Consider the following 27,001-nt stretch of genomic DNA (forward strand, 5'->3'; position numbering starts at 1 on the left):
GCTGACACACCGCAGATGACTCAACAACGCTCGGCGCTCGGTGGCAACATAACATTCAAACGAATGGGGGCAATAAAAAAAAAGACAATTTCAATTACACCGAACCGAAACACACTGCATCATCAACGTGGCGTTTCGCCAGAGCACATCGCAGCGCAAAAATGTGCACCGCCAACAGATAGCAGTGCCTGTGAGTGCTGAGAGTCCTCTGCAAAACCAAGCATCAAAAGCTGATAAGCGGCTGGTGTTTATTTTTGAGGCCAACCGCCTTGTTCGCCTTCAGCTTCAGTTTCCTCAAAAAAGACTCGGGCAGGAACAGTCAAACAGTCGGTGCTGTAGATTACCCTACACGGTGGTTCTGACATTTTGACACCGCTTCCTTGAGTCAGATCAGCACGCACCACTTGCTCGAACCTTGGGTGACCCTCTCCAAAAAAAAAAGAAGGTTGCCTTTTGGTCACCACCTCCGGGGGCTCACAGCCTGGTCTTCCGGCTGTAGGTACTGCGCCGCACGATGCAACAGATAGGTCGTGCCGTTGAGTGACACCGTTCGAACCCCAAAAAAACATTAGCTAGCGGCCGCGGCCCAATGATTGCCGGGTGGCGTCGTCGTTAGCTTCGTAGACTCGCGGCGTTCCAAGAGAGAAGTCAGGAAACGGAGTGGCGTTAACCGTTATGTTTAATCAGCGAAGCTCACTTGCGGCGGCGGCGGCGCGCACACATAACCGTACATTAACGTGGTAATCTTGTTGTTATTATGTTTTGATGGTTGGCTGTACTTTGCCCGTACTCCTAGCGCCTCGCAGGCAGAGAGAACCGAAACGCTATTCCGCGGGGCATGTGTGTGGAGAGCTGGCGGCTGATGCCTACAACCACCCAACAAAATAGCAACTCCAGAAAGAAAAAAGGTTACGGAAGCATACCACACCGTAACAGCAGCTACCTCTCTCGGTCGAGGAGGGGTGTCGATTGACGATCTAGCAGAGCTACAGAGTGGCCCCATTCCGGAGGTAAGGGAGATCGTAAGAGGCATACAAAGTGTTCAGCAGGCACAATGCATAATGCTTAAGAGCCGCATGTCTAAGCCACCCGCCGGAGGGGCGGCCACGACAGAGCTATTTCCTAACCTAAAGGCAGAGTACACTATACGACGGGCGAAGGTTCGCCCATAGGCAGGAAATAGGAAGGCCGGAGGTGGAGTCCCATCCATCTCTGCTGTTCTGTGTTCTGTTGGCCGGGCCGGCCCTCGATGCCGGCGAACCTTCTCGGGCGCAAGGCGGCAATCGAATGTCGCGCGCTCCCACCCGAGGCGTGATTTGTCAATTTTGCGCCCGACAAATGATTACCGTGAGAACAAATCTTGCCGAAGCCAATCGGTTAAGCTCTCCCTCCGACCGTAAGGCCTACACCACTATCGATCAATATTGACCACACCGCGCGCTCGGGCGATTTGTGCAATAAGGCGTCTAAGGGCACCTAGGCATGGATTAACTACGAGAGCCTGCGGGGAGATCTGGATGTGGATTAGCGAATTATGGTCTGGTAGTTGCCCAAGAAACTTCCAGTTGTTGGACTATAAGTTCTCCATTTTAATTCTGAAAACTAGTTTTATACCTACATTAAAATTATTTATAGACCTATACATGTTTGCCTATGAAATAATGAATACCCCATTAAAACCACATCTCACGAATTGGATATCTTCTTGGGTACAAGCGGAAATTGGGAATCAAAAACATATCGCTAGATTAATACTACTGCGGCCAAACAATATCGGGAATTCGTTTATACCTCAAAAAACCTGTTTTTTTTCTTCAATTATACTTTTGAAATAATCCATGCTCTACTAATTTGTTTACACAACGAGGCTCCAATCTATGAATGTTGAGACTTAGTTAATCATAAGGCCCCCACACACAGGGAACGTTACGTAGGTTTCGACGCGACGCTTTTTCGGACCTTTCACACCGGTTACGAACGGCGGCGACAGGCAACGGAAACGTCTTTAGCCCTCTCGTTCGGGCGAAAACAATTAGACATCTTGGGTAGTTAAAAACTAATCGAAGATTACTCAATTGACGTTTTTTTGTATCACAAGCATGCAAAATAATTTTAACTTAATTATTACTTGTAATACAAACACAAATTCATCATGAAACTACTCGCACCAAAAATTCAATGTGTCTTGATCTTCCAAATATAAACACAAATAATCTGTCAAAACACAAGACTTCGCCCCACTCACCCAAAAACCAAGTATACGAACCTTGGCCAAAGTTTTTAAGCGACACAAAAGGAGCGTTGTCTTTTCATACAGATTCGTCGTCGCCGTACAAAGTTTTCGTCGACGCCGGTGTGAAGGGTCCCATAGAATCCCATGCGAGACAACGCGTCGTTCGCTACGCTACTTTCATTTCATTTCATTTCATTTTGGTGTGCAAAGGCCTTTAGTTAATGAGACTGAGACCAAACTTAGTAAATAACCTAGTATTTCTACATTTGTTGCAATTTTAGTAGCGGTCCCAAAAGTTCTTCTGTGGAATAGCACATTCTTCGTTTCGACTCCTATCTCTACTCTAAAACGGTGTGTCCACGGAGCGGTCTCCTCACCGTCTCTCCACAAACCTGATCTTTCTTAAAAAATTGTTCACAGTTTGGCCGGTTGGAAAGAATCCATAATCCATCAATCCAGGATATAGTCGAACTTGTTCCCGTTACTGTTTGGCCACTGTAGTATACTTCTCTCTGCAGCAGATCAGTAAACGACCACGACGACCATGCTCTTTCCCGATGACGCGAGGAAAAACTTTCTTCCTCGAATATTGCTGCTGGTACTGTGTGTTTCCACAAACCAATTCTTCACAGTCTATAAAAAAGGTTACACCTCGATCGAGCACATCACCCCAAATGGTACCCGCAGCAGCATATTAGTGTTGTCCCGACGAGTGTTGTCTGCGCAGCTCAACAGCACCATATGCTGTTCTCGCCTATCTACTGCCGCAGCTAGGGCTTCCGACGATCGCTCACCCAGCGCAGCAGAGAGAGGAGCATACATCAGGGGCCGGGCATTGCAGCAATGTGGCAGCTGCACAGCCACTGAACCGCAGCATAATCCGGAACACGGAGGCTATAGGGCAGGCGTCGGCGTGTGCGTACGAACACACATACGCAAGCCGAACGCGATCGTACGCGGCCGCGCCGTTAATGACCTTGTGGCGGTCGACGGCATTAATGCGGCGCGGTTGAATTGCCACCAGACCAGGTTGTTGTTACTTGGCTTGAGCGGCAACCAGCAGGAGCACTGGGTGTGTCTTCGGCCGCATAAGAACCGCTCGCCCGCTTCTGGTTCTTCTCGGGGGGGGTGGTTCTGGAATTGAAACGAGGTAGTCACAGACGCACCACCAGGCAAATGTTTACACTTCCAGGAGTCAAATGCAGCTTCGTCGCACGCGCGACAAGATGCACAATGCAAAAATAGGAAACCCATAAAGAGAGATGCGCAGCAATGCAGCAATCGCCTGGTTTGGCAGGTTATGTGTGGTGGCAAGTGTGGCACCCCGCGCGCGCGTAAGGATGTGGCGCGATTCCGGAATGAAGAAGCAATGCGGAGTTGGAGATAAATTTCGCGGAACTCATTAATCAATTCAGATTTGTGGCACACGTGCATGTTGGCGGAATGTGGGGGGGCATCGTCGTATTTCTGTCTCACATCTGCCTTTTGCCAGCATCATGATGAAATGCAAACATGAAAAAGTGCATGATGTTTAGTCAAACTTTATTGAATGAAGAGAGACAAACTCTATTCTTCTTCAAGTATTACGAAAGACGAGTTGCGTCCGGTCGTTTCCGGTTTTTTGACAATTACGTGTTATTTAAACAATTTAAGAGAGAGTAACCGTTGTAACCTGAGCACGTTTTTGGGGTCGACTAGCATAAAGAGACTTAGAACGGTATTAACATGATGCGCTGGTGTTCGAACAATTTCAACACACAATAGTAACGCCGTTCAACTACATTTCCCTCTGAAAGGCAGCAAACGTTATTCCTGGAAAAAAAAACCACCCAACACGAAACAAAGTTGAGAGAAGGGAACTGCATATTTAATTTTTTCAAAACAAACATACGACGAAAGTGTGTATGCTAAAAATGCCGACGACCAGAGTAATGAAACCATTAGTCACCCAACCGAAACCTTACGTCACCTCACCGTCACTTTGTTCCTTTTGCGCTTTTCGGAAGTGGGTTTCGGGCTTTGTCAAGCAACTGTTACCGAAAATTCCATTCCAAAACGTTGACGCGGTCCGGACGCATATTTAATGTCTGTCATCGAGGACCGACCGAGACCGCACCCCACAAGCCCAACATTATTCGATCCGGTCTTGGGGTGGTCTTTATCATAAATTTCTATACTTTAAAAACATGCTAAGCCTGTTGGGCATTGTTGCAGAGTTTTGCAACCATCGCTCTCTCTCTCTCCAATAAACGCCGCAGTGTAGTGTCGTTTGTGGTCGAAACTTTTTAGGGTTTCCTCTTCTTCGCTGGGAGTTCGAGAACCTACACCATCCTTGTCGCCCCGCCATAACATGCGCCGTCGTTCCACATTTAATTATTTACCTACGTGTGTAGCCGCACACATTCAACGGGTGTGGTGACATACGACGACGATTGACCAAATAAATTGTGTGTCGCATACTAAAAAACAAAGGTGAAACAAAAAGCCTATTCAAAATCCCCGGCAGGGTGTAAAAAGCCGCCTAAAAATGGTCACTTTGTACTCCCCCTTGGTCGTCGGCTGTCTCCCGGAAGAAGCTTCGACGCGAAACGTGTGGCGATTTAATACTTCCGGTACGGGAAGAGAAAACCTTACGACAGAGAGAGAGCTCGCTTCGGACGCTTCTCTGCTGTCACCACTCAACGGGCGTAGCGAGCGTGGATACGACGCCTGTCAATCCAATGCAAAAAAGGCCACCACCGGCCCAAAGGCCCAATACAAAAAAAAGCCCAATGATAAACGCGAAATGGAAAACTGTACTCGTCGATGGTGATGACGCACTCGACGAAATGCGATTAGTATGCAAATTTGGTTAAACATTACCGAAACAGGAATTTCAAGCCAGCGACTCAACTTGCCGCGCGGATCTCCATTCGCGAGGCTCCACTGCGATGATGATGGCAATAAAATGATGGACCCCCATATAACTCCGGGCTGGAGATCGTGTGGCACCAATAGTTACGGTAACGTGCACACACATCATGCCCCTCTCTTCCAGTTCTCGGCAGATTGTCCCCAGTGCCGCTTAAAAGACTAATATTCGCCGCCGCGAGTTGATGTGTAACTTCACAGAACCCTTCGAAGTTCGCGCTCAGGAGTCCGCCCGACCTAACTCTAATTTGCGCAGTGAGAAGCCTGCCTCAATCAATGTGGCGTTTCATTACTCGCCCCGGCGGGGCTGCTGGGCCTCTTATCAGCAACTAATTTGAGCAACACCTTAGAAGGAGAAACCAATCAATTGCTGTGCTTCTAATAAACACTTCTCACAGGGTCTCGTTGGACAGGCCAAAAGCTACAACCGCCGCTAGCCGTTTAATACGCAGAGGAATGGCGTGTTTACACGTGACCAACATCACTGTGCTCCCTCCTCCTCTCTAGAGTCGAGAAATACTAGTGGACGACTTCTTTGATTCCAAGAACACTAAAGTTACGCCGCACACAAAACCAACTTGTGAAGATTCTGCGAAAATACACTGCGCACAACATCTATACTGTACACCATATCTCCACAGGACCCGAGCTGCTGTGGCTTGTAATAAATTGTAATTGTTTGGCACCGCACATCAAATGGGAGAGTAAACACAATCCCCACCAAAACACGAAGCCGTCACGAAGAAACCAAGTCTGCTTATCTAATTACGTAGACGTCACGATTTGGTGCCGTGCAAATTGGCCCACAGCACGAGTTTTTGATTAGGGCTCGCGCCTTACTCGGCATAGAAGTGACTAATCCACAGACGGTATTCGTGCACGTTATGGACAAGTTTTGATAATAACCATAGCACGGTAGAACACAAATATTGTCACAACGAAGAAAGTGGATGTAGGAAAATTGCTGAACGGAAAAAGAAAATATTTACACCTAAAAAAAAAGGGCGAACATACATTGCAAAAATTCCCGATAAGCCAACTAGCAGCAGCCATCTTAATAAAGCGGTGCAGCAACTGTTATCTCGAAGATGCTCCCCGAAGGCAAACAATCCCCAGAGAGGGCACATAAAACAAGCGCAAAACCTTATCTTGGTTCGTGGGTTTTGCTAATTAAGAAATTTTTGAACTTTTGCACAAAACTGCTCGCGCGACGCAAATTGTGTGATTAATAATGCTCGGTAATTATTGGACAATCCTTCGTACAACGACACCATGCTAATGTACCCCGTTAAAAAAAACACCCTTTCGGGTTGGTTACAGCATGTCCAAAAATGATTGATTATTTATTGGTTTTATATTTTAATAGATTCGATATTAGTGTTCATTTCGCAAACCTGTCTATTGGTCGGTTATCGGTTAAGCATCCATCAAGTTGCAACTTACCTGAAAAATAGAGAAAAATTTAAATTAATTTTCGTGATGAGTGAAGATTTACGAGCTGAATAAAGAAATGTGTTAACACTAATGTGACGAACTGAACAGTTTTTCTATTGCTTGTCAAAAGGCCCTCTTGAGTCTAACAATCAAACCTCCCCTAAAAAGCCCAATCATTGAACCATCAACAACCTCATCTTAGTTCACATCAAACGCCTACGTGGAACCACTGCGAAGCACGTATAACGAACGTCCGGCTCGCCACTCTCAACAAGAAGGAAAACTAGGCGAAGATTCGAGAATACGTTCGATGAATATCAAATATCGAACACCAATATTTGTCAGCCACTGAAACAGACGAACATGATCAGAAATAAAGCTGAGCATCAAACGCAGCCCAGGGAACTACTGGAGACGATTGCTCGCATGAGTGGGGATGAGTTATAACTTCATTCTTATTGCGTCCAGGAACACGGTTCCCCGGCTACGAAATATGAAAGACCTGAAGACCGCACGATGCTGTCGTTGCCCATTGGCCAGAGCGCATAAGGAAATGGCTACGAAAAGAAATTAATATTTCAGTAACGCAACATCCGTTTGTCGAACACTGAAGGAAGGAACTGAGAAAGAAATGAAAACCGGCCCGTGGGGAACTCCCACCTAGAGAGACAACGCGAAACAGATAACCACAGGCGCGTCACCAGTAATGCACTGCGGGCGCGAATTGATGAGCTCCCTCAAATGTCATTCCGAAGAGGGGGGTCCATCATTTCTAGAAGAGCTTCTGCTATTATCACGGTGTTCCGGGGCATCATTAGCTTATCGTGCAGAGGAATGCGCTCTACTTCAAACCCCCAACAGGCTAATTCGAAGATAAGAAGGAGAAAGTGTTCCCTCAAGAAGGGACATCACGAACCGAGTCTGACATTAGAGAATGACTGAAAGCCGATATTCTAAAAAGCATTAGCGTGTCACACCGATTGGTTTAAGATATTATTACGTGGATGGCGTAGAGAGATGGTGACTGACATCCCAGCCGAGATGATTTGACAACTTCCTAAACATTTTATAGAAGGCATTGGCTTCGTTGTAGTCCTTGCTCCACAGTACATAGGAATCTTCCAAGCCCATCACAAGTGAGACAAGAGAGATGATTGTATTCACGATCTATACGACAACGGAAGCCACTATTGACTCAGAGAACTAACTTACGAACTTCGCACCGTATACGCTTTAACTTTACTCGCCTGACTCAACGAACCGAATCAATTAATCTTTGTGACAAGCCATCAGCGGCACGAAAACCCTCTCCCGGAGGAGCCATTTCGATCACCGCGCGTCCCAAATACAAATGCGTTTCCGGTTTTCCCAATTTGTCTTGGCCGCCGCCCGTCCAAGTTAAGAACATTATCGATCCTCTTCGGCGTTGAAACCCCGCTCCCGCTTGGCGATGGGAAGGGACGGACGGATATGCGCTGACAAGTTCAATGTAGTCATTGACAAATAATCACTTGACCCGGGCGGCTGTAAAAAAGGGAGAGAACGACGCCCAACGAGACGCTTTATCCAAAACATGAACCGAAGAATTGAAAAAAATGGTGGTGGATGGTTAATTTCGGGTTAGCATTGAGAGAGAACATTCCCTCTTTTTATCGGATCTAACCTCTTCTATCGGAAACAACCCCTTTTCATCATTGGCTTCGTCGAAGAGCGCGTTGGAAAGGGGGTTTGAAATGGATTTAACCCTTTCGACACGGAAAAAAGCAGCCCAAGATTATCGGTTCATCGGTTCTTGAAGGTGCACATCCCATAATACCGTATTAACTAAAGCGATACTGTAAAAAAGTCGTTTCATCAAACCATAAGGTTGTGGAGAAGATGTGCCAACTGGGGTCGCGACGCACGTTGTTCCCGGCACCTCAAAAGGGTTGACCAACTGATGGCCCTGAAATTTGATGTTTTATTTATAAATGTCACCCTGACGGAAATGGACGAGAAAAAAATGCCACACCGTGGTCGACACACACACCCCAGAAGCGAAGCCAAGTCGCGAAAGTGAATGAAAAAAGTAACTGTTGCGAAGATGGTTTTAATAAAACGTGTACCGGAACAGGGGGCCGCCGACGTAACCGAACGAAACAATAAGATGATAAGGAGAAGGTAAGAAGGTTCCGTGTCCCGTGTCCCGTGTGCCGAGGGGATCGAGAGATGGCCGGGAGGGTGTGGTAATGACAAAATGGTTTCTCCCAGCCCCAACGGATGTGACAAACACCGGGGGCTTCTCGTCGGGCCAACCCGAAAATTCATCATCACGAGGAGAGCTACCTCCATAAATTATCGTGGCGACAGCCGCCTACAAGCGTAGACTTACTGGCGGCTCTTGTAGCCATGGACGCAGCCAGCCACAGAGCTCTAGGTCCACAGGAGTTGACGATGAAAGTATGCGCCCTCCACACGCAGCTGCCACCATCGGATGGTAACGAGCACACAATCATGTGTGATCGGAAATGGGACACGTAATGTATGTCCGATGGTTAGTGTCCCCGCGCAAGTTGCAAACAACTGCTCGACTGCCCACAGAATAAAACTGGACCGCCCACGTGAGGCCGCCCGATAAACCAATTTCGGTGTCCAATATACTCGACCGACGACCGACTTCCCCTGGAGATTGGTCCAGAAACTCTGGTTCTGCGTAGCGTGTGTCTTGAGAAAGCGTACTTGCTCCAGCACAAAAGCCATCGCTTATCGGGTTAAGAAGTTGGAAAGCGACACGGGGGTCCGTGGGTGTCCTCCTCTGATGGTTGAAGATTCTCTTATAGACACTTCTTCTCTGGACCTCGACTAAAGCTCGCCCAGGGCTAGAGCTACTTGAAGGCCATCCCCGATAGTAATTTCCTTCCAGATTAAGATAAGAAAGGGAAACTCCCTGAAGAGAAAGAGGACAAAAGAAATTTCTTGGATACTTTTGCACGTCCGCCGACGCGTTCCCCGGACAAGACCTTTGTCGACTAAGCTTAGGCGCAGCAATTTCCCAGCAGCAGCTCTAGAAAAGGAAAACTGTCAAAAATATTTTTGATTTCGCAAATCTTATTACCGCAACACGATGATTAATGGTCTTTTGGCGGAAGTTTCTCCACCGGACTGGGGCCCGCAGGAGAAGATCTCATCAAGAATTATTTTCTTTTTATTATGAAAACTTCAAAATTTCATTCCAACGACAGGCCTTTCCTGCCTGCCTTTCCAAACACGGCTGAGAATATTTATTAAAGTGGACACAGGCAAGCGAATAAGCCTCGCGAGATTTTCCTGGTGCCCTGTAGGAAAATTATGTATTTTCAGCCTCCCCAAAAAAGCTTCGCCGTGACCGTGTTTCCCGGGGGGTCACAAAAATATTGACGTCCGAACCATCGGCAAAGAAGTAGGGCTTGAGATGGGGGGCTCTCCGTAAATGGGTGAACCACATGGCGCGCACCTCATCGGAAAAAGGTAACCCGCGGGAGGAGTCGGGATCGCACAAACGGTAGATTTACGATACTAAATGGACTACGGCGAAATTAAAAACTCTTTCAGGGAGTAGTAAAAAGTCATTTTCTCCTCGTCGAGGTGGCGGGAAAAGGGCGGCCGCAAATACTGGCGCCAGCACCCCACCAACAATCACACCACGTGGGTTAATTTTAAATCCACGTAAATAATCAACAGGGTGTTTTCAGGGCATCCACAACATCGGGGGGTCGAGAAAGCCCGTGGGGGTCGTGGATACGTGTGGAACCCACCAATAAACCTGACGACCGCACGCTGTGTGTACTCTCCTCCACCAAACCAGTAACGACGGCTACTGGAAACACCTGCACCATTTTCGCTTGAAATATCCATTAAAAAACAATATTCAAACATTCGAGCCCTGAAACCCCCTGAACACACATACCCCGCGCTGATGGGAAGGAAAATGGATGGAAAATAGGAACAATCTGGTGGGTGTCGAAAGAAAAAGCGAGATGGAAGATAACTGTACCGGAAAAGATGATTTAATCGAGCTAAACCCGAGCAAACCGGAAGTCAAAGGAAGATGCCTCTAACCAGATAAAATTGAACGGCACGTAAAACACAAGCACACCACGTCGGCAGGGCAGAGAGAAAGAGAAGGAGACAGCTCAACGAATGTTGATGATGATCAGAATGGGAAGACCAGAGAGAGCACAGCTTTTTGACCTAAATTGTAACCCACGTACATCGCGTCGAGAGTAGTGCTTTAAAATAACATTCTCTCGCTGTTTTGTGAAAGTATTCAGAGATTACATTGACATTTGATGAAAGAATAAAATGTTGAATTCTTTCTGTTGATGTCTTAAAAAGAATTGAAATAGAGTATGAGACTAAATTCCGTCAACAGTATGTTGCGGTTTTGTTTAATAAATTATGGTAAAACAAAATTTACAATGATAAGGAGTTACCATCTTTTCTGGATTTTAAATGCTTCAAAAAATACTTTACAGTCTACATTTTATTTGACCGAATGCAATTAGGACGATCAGCCAAAGTGACTTCCAATCGCTCGACTGCTACTGGAGACTGCGTTTATGAACATAACTCCACGCGCGTTCAAATCAAACTTAAGGAAAACAAACGTTACAAAGAAAAACCCCCAAAAAAGTCCCTTATTGTTATTTTGCAATGTGTCACGTAAAACCCCGCGGTAACTAAAACTTTTTGAACCGACCAAACCAGAGATTAAAGGTTTCCGGGGCTCGCGATGCAGCAGTACCCTGGCTGGTCCGGGCCGGAATTTGTTGTGTCCGCTTATCAGCGAGGCAAACATAGAGGCTCTACTAGTGGTGCCGGGGTCCATTCATGTGGTGTGAGGTGGTGCTGCGGCGCGGTCCCAACAAACTAAAGGCTGTTTTTCTTGGTTAAACAACAAAAAAAACATAGGCGACCTTCGTACTGCGCCGAGAGAGGTTAGTAGTGAGAAGCACTAGGATAAACTCTGGTTTTAAAGTAGCAACCCAGCCAGCCCGCCATCCATGGACCCCCAGAGTGCCATGGAGGACACGACACATAACCCAAAAAACTGCGCAACAGGTTAGGGGAAGATACAAAAGGGAGTACGTTTGTGGAAAAATCCAAACACCTCTGTCAGACACTTTCGCTATCATCATAATCGGCTGAGTAGTGCCGGCCACATTCCGACACCTCGAATCTGCGCCGCCACACTATATAGGGAGACCACATTCCATTCCATGAATAATTTGATGTTGATTTTTCCGTGTGCGACGTTCGGCGAGGTTACTAACTCAGCACGTCACAGAGAGCTCGCTCCACTTCAAAAAACAACGGCGCGCGGATGCCAATCGAACGAGTGAGAGACCTTCGAATGTTCGATCTCCGCCGCTATGGTGTGCTGGGCATGTTATCATCTACGCATTTGGAAACTTCAAAACACGCGTTACTGCGCGTCACACGTCGACTCTACTCGACTGAATCCAAGAGTCCAGCGCACACCTCGCTATAGGAGATACTTTTTCGCAAACCAAACACGCCATTGGACCCCGCGCGCGTACATCGGACGGCTTTATGACAGAAAATCATCTGCCCATGATGATGATCATTGTCATCGATCCTAAAGGCCCCATTGTCGTCGCCGCCAAGCGCAGCACGCGCGATTGTCATTCCAAGCCCGTGCCGGCCGGATGAGGTCCCTCTAGCATGGCGCTGTGGTCGACGCCCAGTGGTTGACATTGAAAACCCTCCCCCCAACCCAACCCAACCCAACACGACGACGTTCCGTTCGTAATACGATCGGTATGCAAATCGGCGACGCCGGTGTCGCAGACCATTGAAGAGGCCAGGATCCTCTGACACGGCGGCGCCTCTGTCAGCAGTGTCAGAGCGAAGAATTGCGTTGATCGACGCGCTGCCGAGAAGAGAGAGAGAGAGAGAGCAGTAGTAGAAGGCAGGTGTGTACCTCGTGTCCAAGGGATGCCTGGTGTACGCGAAAAAGCCTTGACATCGTCGTTACACTCGATCCTTTGTTTGGTGTCGGATTCTTCGCCGGCAATGTGTCATCACAGAGCGCGTTGACGGGCCTGGTCCAACAAGACGCGTGCTAAGGTTTATTGGCTCAAGCTCAAACCAGACACACCCGGCTAAGCACAGTACAACAGACACCTTCACTCTAAAGTGTCTCTAAAGTCTATCTCGAAGGAAGAAGCTCCCCAATAACGGGACTCGAACCGATGACTGGCAGCTGGCACCATCGAAAGCTTCGACGCAAGCTGTGAACTGCATCATCAACCTGACTGACCGTAGGTGGCAACCAATTTCATCTGCTTACACATGCAGCAATTATCACCTCCTTCAAGTTTGAACTGTATTAGCTCTACTTAGGAAAAGGAGGGTTCGTGGCAGATCTTAGTTCCCATCCGTTTTGGCCAGCGGCAGTTCAGTTAAACAACTTACGACCTACGCAACCCAGACCAGTAGCCAGCCAGGGAGCCGCCAAGAGGTAGCGCCGCTCCTCGGGCTTTAAAAGTGCTCTTCATCCGGCACAATTGAATTAAGTAGTGGTGCACGGCACAGCGCAACCTACCGCATGACGATGATGATGATGGTTCACCGAAGAAGGGGACTTATCTGTAAGTCTCCCTCAGGCTAAAGAGGCCTTCCCAGCAATAATAATGCCAAGTAGCACACCGTCGCCACCACCGACCATCCTCTTATCTACCCCGTTTCTCGGGGACTCGGGGTGTTAAGCTGCTCGCTTATCGTTCCATCGCGCGTCTGCCGAGCGCCACCAACGGTAAGGAACCACCCCACTTGTGTTTGCCGCCGCCAGCAGGAGAGCCAACTGCTGAAACACCGATTTCTTCCCACGCAAAAGAAAGAAGAGGTTGCATCGCGATCGCTAGCCAGGGCCAACACACTCTGCGCGGCAGGCAAAGGTTAATAACGTGTGGCAAAAATGTGCAACATTACCGAGACCGGAGTCATCCCGGCCCGATCGGTGGTGCGAAAGATGAATCTTTTAAGTCAAAGCCCGGCCCCGGGGGACCGGCGGATGGCTCAAGAAGCGTGTAATTGGCGGGAAGCGTGAACCAACGAACCGGGCGTAGAGAGGTGGTAGTAGAGTTCTAACTACTCCCATTTGCTTCTTCAGCGTGCTGGGGTTCCCGATCTATTCGTTGGTGAGATGTTGTCCGCCCAGCGGCGAAAGGCACATAAACCAATATCTCTATAAAGCAGGGCGTGATTGGACTTCAATTACAGCCGCGCACCGCAGTGTCGGAGAGGAAGCTTATATCGAAGGACGGGACTCGTGGAGGGCCTGGCCTGAACAGCCAAACGAATGGATGGCCCCATAACACAGCGCGCGGTAGCAGCAACATCCGATAACATGGATCAAACGGGGTGTGTTCTGTTGGATTCAAGCCGGTTCTACAACCAGCAGAGGCATTACCGGATAGCGCCCTCATTAATACGCCCAGCGTAGATGAAGTACAAGACCAGAGTGCCAGAGAAAGATGTCCCTTTTTATGGGACGTAACGGAACATAAAAAACTAATCTAGCGGGCACTGCAACAAGTCAGGAGGTACCTGCGAAACGGCTTCGACTTTGCCTTTCCCGAACTGGACCTGAGCGTGCTACGCCACAGGGGTATAAAATTGAATCCTTTCAGGATTGACAGTACAACTATTTTACTGTTACCCTTATGAGTAACGGCTTGGGATGTCATCCCAACTCCAATTGCTTCATCATGGTGCGAAAAGTACATTGCAATTGCTTTCAAATCCACAACTTATTCGCCAGATGTGACTCCCAGCGAGTACTGGCCGTTCGCAAATTTCCAAAACTCCTTACCGGTAATAAATATCGCTCGAATGAAGAGCTGAAACTGAGGCCTATTATGAGGGGCTAGATTGGTACAAAAGTGGTATTGAAATATGAGAGCAGCGCTGGAATGATTGTGTTGCTCTTGAAGGCGATTACGTTGATCAATAAATTTAACTTTGAATAAAAAAGCCACGATTACCTGACCTGACAAACGGCTTCAACTTTGCATTCCTAGACTTGAACTCTGAGGAACTGTACCTGAGCGTTACCAAAGGGTATGAAATTGCACTTTTTCTGGAATGACAGTCAAACTCTCTTACAACGGTTTAGGATATCTTCTCGTGTAAGACATCCAGTTCAGCACGGCCGCTACATCATGCTTGTCGAATCGTATCCAAGTTGTGCGTACATCCATTTGCCGATAATTAACCAAACCAATCTTACTTTCACCATCCAACGCCTGGTGGTAGTGGTGGTGGTATCAAAGCAAGTACACCGACGCACTGCACTTCACTGGAATTTCCCATGGCCCCTAGAGAGAGAAAAGGAGAGAGTAGCAGCGCAACTCATCATCTCCTCTCGAAGAGACACAACGAGTGTGTGGCGAGCGTTTCTTCCAGCTACACCCTTCTTCTATTGTAACCGCCTCATCGTCGCCTGCAGTTTCACAACTGTCGGATGATTCATTTGTTTACCCATCTTCTCTCGACCGCTTACCACCCTCCCTCCTCCTGCTGGATGACGATCGGGAATGGAAGACGCGGCCTCGAATACCTCAAATATGTGTGTAGTTGGGCGCCGCCGGCGCCGACCCCTTAATGCTTGCTTAGAGTTTGGACCAGCGAAAAAAAAAAAGTGCCTGAGCAATGAAACGAAACCGCGTGTTTCGGACCCCCCCATTTGTTGCTTTCTTCTAGCGGAACGCGAACATTTGTCGGTGGTAAACAATGTCGAACGAAAATATGATTCCAATAGCAGCGGCGGGTGGGCGGTCGGATCGCCACCCCTTTGGTGGGTGTTTTTGATCGCAATAATCCCCCTCAACAAAGAAACTTTAATTGAATCTAATGTTGGCGTTGATGGGTTGTGGTGGGTTCCTCGTCCGGGCCCGCAAAAACTCAATGCCAGCAGCAATCCACGACGAAGACGTTGAAATTTGCGTGCTGCGCGCGCTGTAGAAATATAAACAAAACATACTCTCAGCAGCAGCAGCAGCGGCAATCACACCGGCCCCACAACGCGAGCCAACATATCACCACAAAGCAATTTTATGCTGAAACTTTGCATTTCATTCCCCAACCGGACGGGACACGTCGTTGAGTTAACCCGATTTCGCAAGACTTATAATTACCACCAGGCCTGGGGTCGGAGTCAGAACACGGTGAAAATGAAAAAGGCTTCAAATGTCAAACGTTGCGTGCCGTGCCCGTTGACAGGCACTACTGATGGACAGTGCGCGCAGCGCAGGAAGACACCCTCGTTGAGGACCGCGATCCAGGCTCGGAGTGTGTTTCGCTTGTTTTTTGTGTGAAGTCATCATTTTGATAGCATGCTGTGTGTGCCGGAGGAGAACAGGAAACAGGGCCACAGCCAGAGGAGACATGCCAGCCCGTCCACGAAAGATGATACGCTTGCGCCGCGCCCACAAGCTCCAACAGCGTGTCATTATTTTCGAGAAAAGGATTATCATCTTTCCCGGGGACCTGGGGTTTCCGGGTTCGCGTTTATTTCGGCTCAAAAAGTGCAACGCGCACTCTCCCACGCCTAACAGTTTATCAGATAACCAACGTGGTATCTATGCGACTCTTCTCTATATCTCACCCTGGGTGGGCCCGGTTACACCTTGGACTCTTATCGTCCAAGAAAGTTCCGGAAAGCTATGACGACATGCTCCCCACATTCAGTTCTTTCCCGTGTTGAGTTCGGGTAGGCAGATGTGACATGGCCGCCGCCATACAAATCATACATAGTTTTATCGAAAATCCTGAAGACAAGAAATCCCATTCTTCCACGGACAAGAAATCCCATTCTTCCACGGACAAGAAATCCCATTCTTATTATATGCTAACTGACAAGCCAATGATCACACCCCCCCCTTGGACAGACCCCGACAACCACAAACTTTCGCTTGGGGCGCAATCTGCAACAAAAAGGGAATCTTAAGCCTAACCAAGAGCGGACACACGGCACCACAGGCAAGTTTGTGGCCGGGCTTTTCGCCGAAAACTTCCTTTTCTCCACGGTTGACCACATCGCAACTTGACGTGTGTGGTTTTAGAGACGCGCCGCCGCCGATCGGAAAGGAACTGACAGTTGTGGACGTCCCCCCCCCCTTTGGCCGGCTGAAAAAGTTTCCGCATTATAGAGGCCTGTGCAAGAAACTTCCCCGTATCCCAGAACGTAGATTTTTTTACTTCACAACTTCATACTTACAGTTCACGACTCCACACACACTAGGGCTTATCAGCAGGTCGGTGGGACCAACGACAAGGACCAAAAAAATTGGGCTTGATTTCTTTTGCTGCAATCGAGCGCCTTCTCCTTTGTGCGCGAAGGCCACAATTACAGGAAATTCTCCGTTGTGAGGTTGTAGAACACCACACCAGTCGCTGCTCCACGCGGCTCAATATCTTAATCTTCTCACTGTTCTCACTTCACTGCAAGAAAGTGGCAACAATCACACTCTGCAGCAGGCAGCGAGCGGACAGGGACACTTTAGAACACAAGCACGCTTCACAGCTGGTTGCTCCACAGGGAAACTTCTGTTTCTGAATATCGCTGCAGTCGAGGCGCGATGATGAGAACGGATCACGACGGAACACAGACGCACGCACACATTAATAGAAGAAAAACGTAAAATCAATCGTAATAAAATGATAGGAAATAATCAGCATAATGGGATTGGTATCTGCGCCTGGGCGGGGTGGGTGTCCGTCGGGAAATACTGGTGGTCCCCGTGTCTACGCTATGCTATTTGTTCAACTGCCGCCGCCACTGACAACGCTACCTATACACGGACATGGACACACACAACACTCCTATAGTTCAGAGGGCGCGCTGCAGGTCGGTTCAAGTTCTTGGTCTAATAGAACTAACATTTTATTACTTCCCTCTGTCCCTCTCTCGATCTCCACCTCTCTCTCTCTCTCTCTCGCTGGTTCCTGTTTAGCTGTGCCGTTTCTTTGTGCCACGATCGGACAAACGGAACGGAGGAGCAGCCCGCCGCCATCCGGTCCGGCGGGTTGATTTCGCTCGCGCGTCCCTGGACAACGACGCCGCGCGCGGCGCGGGAGAACGGATCTTCTTCTTTCGAGATTCGCGTCGGGCATTCTTCTTCGCCCGGTTTGTGTCTTTTCGCTTCGCATCCACACGGGGCCCCACCAAGAGCGGGACCCCCGAGACCAACACAACATGTTTCAGATTCATGCCGAATTTCCTCTTCTTCGCTCCACGCGCGACGACCCAGCTCCAGGCAAGAAGAGGAGGAGGAGGACGACGGGGAGGCGTGCAACTTCTTCCTGCAGGTCTGTTCGCGAAAACAGTGCCGTGTGGTAGTGGTTTTATTGCTCCCCTCAAGCAACTCTCGACCACCACCACCATGGACGTGTGTTTGTCTTCGCTTCCGCTTCACGTCTTTGTTCGTTAGGAGAGGTTAGGAGGCTCTCGCGCGCTTGACGTCCCGTTTGTCCCAACTGTGTCGAAGATTTCGAGCAAGGAGCGCACCAAAACGGGGCGATTTAACTTGTGCCGTGGCCGGTACAATTTGATTGAAGTATAGTGATATAATTTAGAGGAAGACCTTTAACGCCTAACGGCCTACATCTTCATATTGTGGATTCGCCTTTAAACTCGGAAATCCATCGCGACATCGCGTTTCACGATGAGTTTGCAAAGGGTGCGCACAGAGCCGGCCGGTCAGATGGAGGCGGCACACGACCAGGGGCAACCACATGGCGGAGGACGAAGGAAACTTCTCCGCCAATGTGTGTATAAGGCATACGAGGACTTGTACGTATATCTTCATCCTCTCGTGGTTCATCTCCTATACACCGGCAGCAGAGTCTGGGAAGAGGAAGTGCGAAGACGCACGCGCGCGTACGGACTTGGTCCTGCATACGCACACTGGCACCGCCAGAGCCAGAGAGAGCGCGGCCACGCACACGATGTCGGCGCGCCAAAAAACGTGGGCAGCAAAAAGGAATCAGCGATACAGGCCAGGAGCAGGATAGTTGGCAAGGTAGGACAGCGAGAGCGAGAGAGGCTCGCTCACCAACTGAAGACCCGTTCACAGACGGAGCACCGGACAATGAATCTGCGCCGCGCTGTCCCGGCAGCCGGGAAGAATTGTTGAAAAAGCATTATCCACTGGACGAGATCTGGAGTAGTAATGGATCATATACCTGGTACCCTGGGGCAAAGATCTGATAAGAAGGATCATCTTCGGTCGGTTTATAGTCAGGGCAGAGGGCCGTAAAACTAGAGTTCTAGTCTAGCCCTAATCCTACCCCAAGCAGAAACAGGTAGCCTTGTCGCGTACCGTATACGAAACAGACCTGAAAACTTCGTCTTCCGCCGTGAGGGATCTGTCAGATGTGGACAGTGCAATTTGATCAGGTCGTCGGTTGCCGATTATGATGTACAACACATACCACTCATCATATGCTTTGCTGTGGAGAACATTGATGCCGTTTCCGAAGCCAAAGAAATCGGAGTAAGAAACACTTCCTCCGGGTTGGCCGTTGCTTAATCGGTTGGAGAAAATTCGACCTGACAGCACATCCTCAGGGGAGGAACAGCACCAATCTCAAAGCCACTGACCACCTTTTGTCGACGGCAACAGCGCCTAACGCTCTCGGCGAGTAGAGGCTGATCGGACGTAGCCATTTTGCCCAAAATGCAATATCAAATTCGGCACCTTCGGAGCTGACCCCAGCAGCGAGAATGAGCGCGAGCATTAATTAACGGTGGATCCACATCACGAGGAAGCATCGAGGATGGTGTTCCACGAAACATATGAAATCACCTCACAAAGAAAGAGAGGAAGAGCGCAGAGAACAAATCGGTTGCCAGCACCACACAGGTGAAATATATAATAGGGGGAAAAAACAGCAGCTTCCTAATGCACTTGCACTTCCGCCGTGTGTCATTGAACGCACCATCCGAGCGAACACTGATTTTGTCACATAAATGAATGAAAGTATAATTCACAGGCCGGTCACAGGGATCCGTGGCACGGATTCTGCTCACAGGGACTCTTGGTCTCACGTCGACCGTTCCTTCAACGCAACAGCAGTGTCACAGGATGATTCACGAAATTCACGCCACAGATTTCATCACTCGTTGTTCGGTGAAGCCACAGTCCCCTCAGAGTCAAACCCTCCCTTTCCACACAGCGGACAACACAACTCACGGGAATTCAACGCTTCCGTACAGCACGAACACCAAACACAGAATGGGCTTCGGGTTCTTTGTGCGAGATAAGCCTCCTCGACGCGAGCGGCGTTCGAATCCCTCGAAACGCACACTACTACGAGTGGGCCAGAGAGCGAGAGAGAGCGACAGAGAGAGCGGGAGAGCGAAAGAGCATAAGAAGTTCGAAAAAACGAGCTTGGAAGAGCAGCCGCGAAAACAAACATAGGAAACTCTGCGCGAATATGCAGAGCATGGCGATCCTCACCACGAACTCTCCCTTGACCGGGTATAAACTCTCACGCTTCCCACTCGCTCCCGGATTACCAGGAAAACGCACCGCACGCACACACTAACGCGCTGATGCAAGCACCAACACTATCATGCGTATGCTCTGTGTTCGGCCGCCCTCTACATAATGCGTTTCAAGCCGTGCCGTGCGATAATCCCTGCAGAAATCAACGCTAGGCACAGCACCACTGCACTATGGGCGAGGCAGAACCTATCGGTGGGTGAAAAATGTGGTTCAGTCATGCTCCAGGCATGTGATGAAATTAATCATTTGCATCAAACTCTGGTCGTAAAAGTGTTGATGCTAGCTGATGTTACACTCTTGCCAGGAAAGCGCTTGCGGCTGACGAGTCAATCCAATATGGGGTCTGGCTCTGGTCTGGGGCTCAGCAACATGATTCACTGATCGCAATGTCAAGACTATTCTCCGGCATGAGCTGCGCATCTAGTGTAGTATTCCATAGAGTACAGGTTAATCCTACATAATGGATTTCTAAATTGCAGTCTTTCAATATATCTGTCAGCCCAAGTATTAAACTTTTAGTTGAATGTATGTAATTTTGAAAAATAAATCGTTTAAGAAGGGAACATCGTGCCTCGAAACACGAAAACTAAGGTTTTCTGAACTGGGGCACTGAAAACCCTAAATCGTTTGAAGAGGCCGGTATATTCAGAAAAGGCCCCGATTTTCTCGAAACGACAAAGGGAGAACCACCTCCGTCAATTTCGAGCGATACCGCCAGATGATAACTATTTTATTGGCAATTGAAGATGTGGACTTAAAAGTCCTGGCCATGGGCTTAGAATACCAAACCCAATGGCCACCAAACCAAGATCATGCGATTGCACAACGATGGGCTTTTTCTTATGGAGCTACGAAAAAGATCGTGTCTATGCTGAAAAACCTACAACTTTGGAGCATTTGAAAATTAACATTCGCCAAGTTATGCCCAAGAATTATGGCCGGAAATATACCAAATTTGTAAAAGCATGTAAAAGCGTGCAACAGTTGTCCCGAGATTAAACAATCAAACCATTTGTCTGAAAATTCTTCGTTTTTGGTGGTGCGTGCGGCACTTTACACCGAAAGAAACCTTTGAGTGCCTCATCGTTGTGCGATTAGAGCTGAGACACTGAATCCTTAATCACTGTTCTTGTGATTCTTTCCGCGCGAGATAGGGCCTATAATGTCTTAAGCCCGATGATCTCGCTGATACGCTGCTCTAAATCGCGGGCAGCGTCGAAGAGGAGGCTCAATCAGAAACGGGCGTTCGAACCTGGCGCGGCCACACACAATTTAAAACCCTCTCTGATCCCAATTCCCCGTTATAAGCGGTACATGTTTATCTCGCTTCCCTCGCGTCCGACCGGCAAATCTCGCTTCTTCCCGATAGGCTCGGACTCCGATTGACTGACTGTCTGACTGACTGCTGCGCGAACCGGTCATTGGCGGTGGCGGCTCGCGCCCATCGGTAAAAGGCGATACGTCAGCCTCGGGGGGAAGCAATTTGGGGCTTCGGGGGACAGCGCACCCAAATATGCTTTGGCCCCAAATTTCGATTCGAGGGCACCCTTCTAACGCCGGTTCGTTCGCGGTTGCCCTCGGTTCTTTCCGAGCAAAACGTGGAGTTCGCTCGTATCACCCGGACACGATGATAGTCTGGCTCATCGCGTTGCTCTCTCGGGCGACTTCATCTCTTTGACTGGCCACTTCTCTTTTCTGCATCGAACAGCGAGCGACAACTCGCCAACAACTCCGATATGCGGCGCGCAGTACGAATTTGGGAAACCAGTAACTTCGCCGAGTACTCCCCGATGATGTAGATGCATCCGCGCGCAACCCCAAACTGCACGGCACAGATCGCTGACCGAAGACCCCTTTCACCGCGGCAATCGCGGGCGCGAGAGCGCGACACACCAACCTCAATCGCCAGACGAACCCGGGGCAACGACGCCGCACCACCGCCACCAAAGACATTCTCCGTATGCAGAGTTCGTCGTCTCCGGGTGGTGCTCCGGTAGCATACATTTGGTCGGTCGGTCGGTCGGTGCCGGCAACCTTTCTCTCGGCAACAAATCGATTGGTGTGTAGATCAGGTCTCGAGGACTGACAAACTTTAACATTCGGGCTCTAGAAGACACAGCTTAGAGAGCAGGGATCAGCGTCACAAAAATATATCAGAAGTACTTCCAGGAGAGCACTTCAAGATGATTCAAGTTGAAGTTCAAGCACAACCATCAAACTAATCGGAACGGTGAATTGATATTATTTTCAATTAGTTGGTCCATATCTAAATTTAACAAGCAAAATGAACTTCGAACCTCATTCAAAGAACATCATCGTTTGATTGAATATTTTAAAAGTCAATTCGGAAAATGTGTAAATTATTTCTACCGTTCGTGGGGTTCACATAATACATTCGCACCATTTATCAATTTATTAGAATTATTCTGCTTCGAGGTTATGAGGCGACTTCCACCTAATTTCAGTTCGATGATAGATGGTTGTCTTTTAGCCCCAGCTGTTAATGAAGTCTGCTACGACTATTCCAAATACGTTCGGCTTCCAACGACTTTTTACAACTATTCGAAGGATATGATTTAAAGTTTATGCCGTTTATGCATAACAATAACCTTCATACAACAGTATATTTGAATCTTGTAGTACATCAAGGTGTTGCGGATGTCCAATGCAAGATTCCGCGCATGGAATGATGTTTGGTCTAGGATCCAAAATCGGAAGTATTTGGGGGGTTTGTTCTTAGTCCTTAGCAAGAGTCGAACGCGTGATATTGCCAGGATACAAGAAATCCACCCTGGACTAAACCCTGGGATCTACGTCCGGCTAAGCTCCAGGACTTTGTCCGCTCTAGGCGAAAGACCAAACTAAGAGAATCCGAAACAAATCCATTTAACGAACCCCCGAGGCCGAAGACGACAGGCGGATAATGTATCTGTTGCACGAACAAACAGGATTCACCCAATTTCGATATGTGCGCTTGCCCTCTCTCTCTCTTTGTGGACTCCGTACTTCGGTCAGATAAAAATGTAAATATCTCCCGCGGTGGCAGATAGGAGGCCAGCGTGTAGTGATTGCATTTCCCATTGCATGGCGCGCGCGTGTAAGCAGCCTGCGTGGGACTGTGCCCATGCTGCGTTCTGCGGTGGGTAAGCAACCAAAGGACACTCTGTGAGTCAGTTTGCCACGGTCCGGAAGGGATTTTAGAATAATAGCATAACCTACACAGAGCGCTGGGAGAAAGAGCGAAAGAAGATCCCAAGAAATAAGTGCGTGTCCCCGATGTAAGAAAAGCATATTAGCCGTGAGGCGGGTGGGTTGATGGTAGGAAGGGAAAATCAAGACATAAAAACGATAACATAAATATTTGTCTGCAAACAAATGGGAAGCTTTTTTAAACACGGCTCTGCACAAACTACCGCCCGCAAACCGAGCAGCACGAGCAGCCAAATGACAGCGGAACGCCCGACGACGGAAACGGAAGGAGGAAGCGTGTGATAATAAGATAGCATGGCGATGCTCGATAGCATAGAGTGTGTATGTGGCTAAGCAGTGCCCCGAAGCAGTGTTGGCAGAGGATAAACACCGGCAAAACATAATGCGCGAAGGGCACGTGCAGCAGAGCGCAGTATATCTGAGGAATGCACAGAATGTCCCGCGAACGTTGATAGCAGAGTGGTCGGGTCGGGCCAGGCCGGACGCGGAGTGTGCTGCGATTTTCGGCCCGCGATGTCAGGGGCTACACAAATATCGTTTTTTTTTTGGAGATAAGAATTTTCGGGAAAGAAAATTCCAACAAGCCGCGCGTCGTCGTCGTCTACACGTCGATTGGCGAAGCGCGGAGAATGCGAGCCGACGTCCTGTAAATTAGCCCAACAAATGAACCTGCTACTACTCACTCCGCGGTGTTATTTGTTTTCTATGCTTATTTGTCATAATTCATCGATTTACTAATGTATGTATTTCCTTTTCTATTTTCTATTTTACTAGTTCTCAAGAAGAGACGACATCGTATTTTTTGTTGGACCTATTTTCACAATCAATGTAATATTCGATCAGGGTTAGTCCTCCAGCGTTGGTAAGTTCAGGTACGTTATTCCCTTATTATTTTTAATTTAGAGACCTTAAAGACATTTAAAAGTTTCTCTTTGAATGTTAAGGGACACAGTAAAACTTAGTCATTGATAATGTCCTGCAACTCTTATGTTTGTGGATAAGAGTACAAAGTCCAGTCCCGTACAAAATGCATGTGATGAAATCTCATTGCTAATGTAACGTTAGAAAAATATGTCTTGATATTTGCAAAGAAAGTGTTGAAAATAAATTCGTTATAACAAAACGTATGTGAAAAAGCTCTGCATTGACAAAGCGTTGAAAACCTGCTCATGTCCGATTACGAGTTTGCGAAATCAATCACTGAATTTTAGATTTCATATTGTATTGAAATCGAGGCAGAGGCAGTGCCTAGAATGATTGAACAAAAAGCGAGAATCTTCATCCAAGAAGTTGCTAAAATGGAGGGAATGCCCTTTCTTATGTTCCAAAAATGAAGAAATCAGCATGAAGGCTGTATGACACAACGCAGCAAAAAATCATCTCACTTCAATCGGCTTGCTGGTCTTAAATTTTTCGCAGTGTTTCACATTGCAGTACTCAGCGATCGTTTTAAGAACCAAAAGCAATTAGTGTGCAATGACTTTGATCGTATGTTAAGTGGACAAAAAAATCAACAATTCTTATCGTCAAGCTCGAAAAATTAATAAGGTTACGTTAAAAAGTACGTTACAATCAACTCCTACTTCACTAGGTGTCTGCAGAAAACAACATCAATATTTCAACAGCCGATTGGGCTTACACATCAATATAGAATTATGACCGATTGCAAGATATTGAGCCATCGTGAAGTCAACGTTAAGTAAATCGATTCGAAGCGTAAACCATTACAAAGATTTCGCCAAAATGTAGCAAAAACTTTAGGACGCAGTAAAAATAAAATTCGAACATTTGGCTGTATTAAGGTAGAAAAAAAGTAATTTTTTGAGGGTTTAAAGTGAAATCTTTAGTATGGAAACCGAATAATTGTTGCAAAGCAGATACCTTATCTGCGGACGAGGTAATCGATAAAAGCTTAAGGATGCGAATATGATATGCAAAATTTGTTTAATCATAATGATGTTTTAACATTTTTCCAATTGCGATAATTTAAATTAAATTTAATTAACCTTCTCTTTGCTAAAGCTGACCATTTTTTAACACAAGTACGAGTTGCTTACTGCGGATAAAATTCAGTGTCTGTCGCTTCGTAATCAATTAAGAGCCATTCCCGCGAGCGACTCAAATTGCTTCATTGGATAAAATTATCTTAGTGGTTGTTCCGAGACCAATTCCGAGAGTTCCGTTGCGCAAAGAACGGAGGAACTTACCGCCAGAACCACTTCTTCAACAACGCCACAGGCACACAGCACTTAAGAGCGCGGGCCCCATTCGCAAAATAAAGCCATGGTCCGCGTGCGATAGGCGCATTTCTGCTGGCCACCAGCATTATGTTTGCGGCCACCACTTCGTTGCCGTCGCCGGAGGACTTTATTGGCCACTGAGCAGCGTGAGCGGGCGCGGGCGAGTTATTCAACCAGCACTTCTCTTAGGCATCGCAGCATATTCCAAAGGCTGATCGAGGGTGGTTTCGCGACCACGGCCGAGCAGCATGAAAGGATTCACACACAGCAGAGCATCTGAATAACAATGGGAGTAAATTTGCACCGCGCGAATGTCACTGGAACTTTAAATTCACAATGACAACGTTAAATTGAGGCAACTACAATGGCATTATAGTCGATCGGACCCCTCTCGGCTTTTTAGGTGCCCAATGCTCTGTTGAAGGGGAAGGCCTTAGAGAGAGAGACACCCGGATGTTCTTGGCATTCTCATGGAGCGTGAAAGCGAAACGTGTGGTTCCGTAGGACGTGTGCACCGACACAGATGTTACTGTCTGCACAAACTCGCCAATTGTGAATGCAGACAAACAGTTTTGGAAACGGATTGTTATTCCACGGTGAACGATGTTGAATCCACAGGGCAATGGCAAAGCGTTTATATCTAAGTTTTCCTAACCAGACCGCTATAGAATCAGGAAATGGAACTCCATATTTAACCCAGTTCAACGCGATAGTACTTGATGAGAAAACGACCAACTGCCTAAGAGACCACGGGTTCGTGGTCCAAACCATTATCCTACGCGGCAAAGACCGCTAAGATTTAACACCGTCTTCATGATGATTCTAGTGTTCTCTGTCCAAGTGACAACCAGGATCATACCACCTGCTCCGGGCCCTACACGAAATGTGAGATCTCCAGCTCCGGGTCGTCCCAAGTTGACGAGAAGCATAAAAAGGTACGCCAACAATCAAAGTAAATTTTCCAGCACGAAACACGGGTCACGCACGGCCGCAGATCGTTTAGCGACGCAGAACAGAACACGCCAGGCCTCCACCATTTTCTTTGATAGCCGCCAGAGAGCGGGGTCTGGTTGGCTGCTCCGCGGGAACATGGAAATTTGGTCCAACGTATGAAATCATTAGAATATCGCGGACCTGCGGAGCCCAGCGTAGCGGGAAATAATAGACATTCCGTTCTGTCACCCCGGCCGGCTCTTGGCTGGGTCTCTCCCCCCCACGTCCTAGGTCTGGGCGTCTGGGTCGGTTGGCGCAAGGGCTCTGCACAAACCGAGACCCGCCCCCTCCTGAAATCTTCGGCGGAAACCAGCTCGTCGCTTTGGGACGCTGAATTTAATTAATTTAAGTCACGCAACAATCTTGGCCCGTTTGTCATTTGGTTCAGAGCGGCTGGGGCTTTGGACGTTCGGGCTGCTGGCTTACTT

The 27,001-nt window shown here is 48.1% G+C and overlaps 1 protein-coding gene across 3 annotated transcripts in view; it reads right to left on the minus strand.

The window, feature by feature from the left end:
- The window catches only part of LOC131212443 (microtubule-associated protein futsch-like), a 45,410-nt gene extending 25,565 nt beyond the window's left edge, over positions 1-19,845 (minus strand). For all 3 annotated transcript variants that reach the window (XM_058206308.1, XM_058206307.1, XM_058206306.1), the window contains exons 1-2: positions 19,816-19,845; positions 16,839-17,183 (exon numbers count right to left, since the gene is read on the minus strand). The gene's annotated coding sequence lies outside the window, so the exon portion shown is untranslated. The remainder of the gene's footprint in view (positions 1-16,838; positions 17,184-19,815) is intronic.
- Positions 19,846-27,001: the final 7,156 nt, after the last annotated feature.

Source organism: Anopheles bellator, chromosome 2, assembly GCF_943735745.2.
Source record: "Anopheles bellator chromosome 2, idAnoBellAS_SP24_06.2, whole genome shotgun sequence".
Lineage (NCBI taxonomy): Eukaryota > Metazoa > Arthropoda > Insecta > Diptera > Culicidae > Anopheles > Anopheles bellator.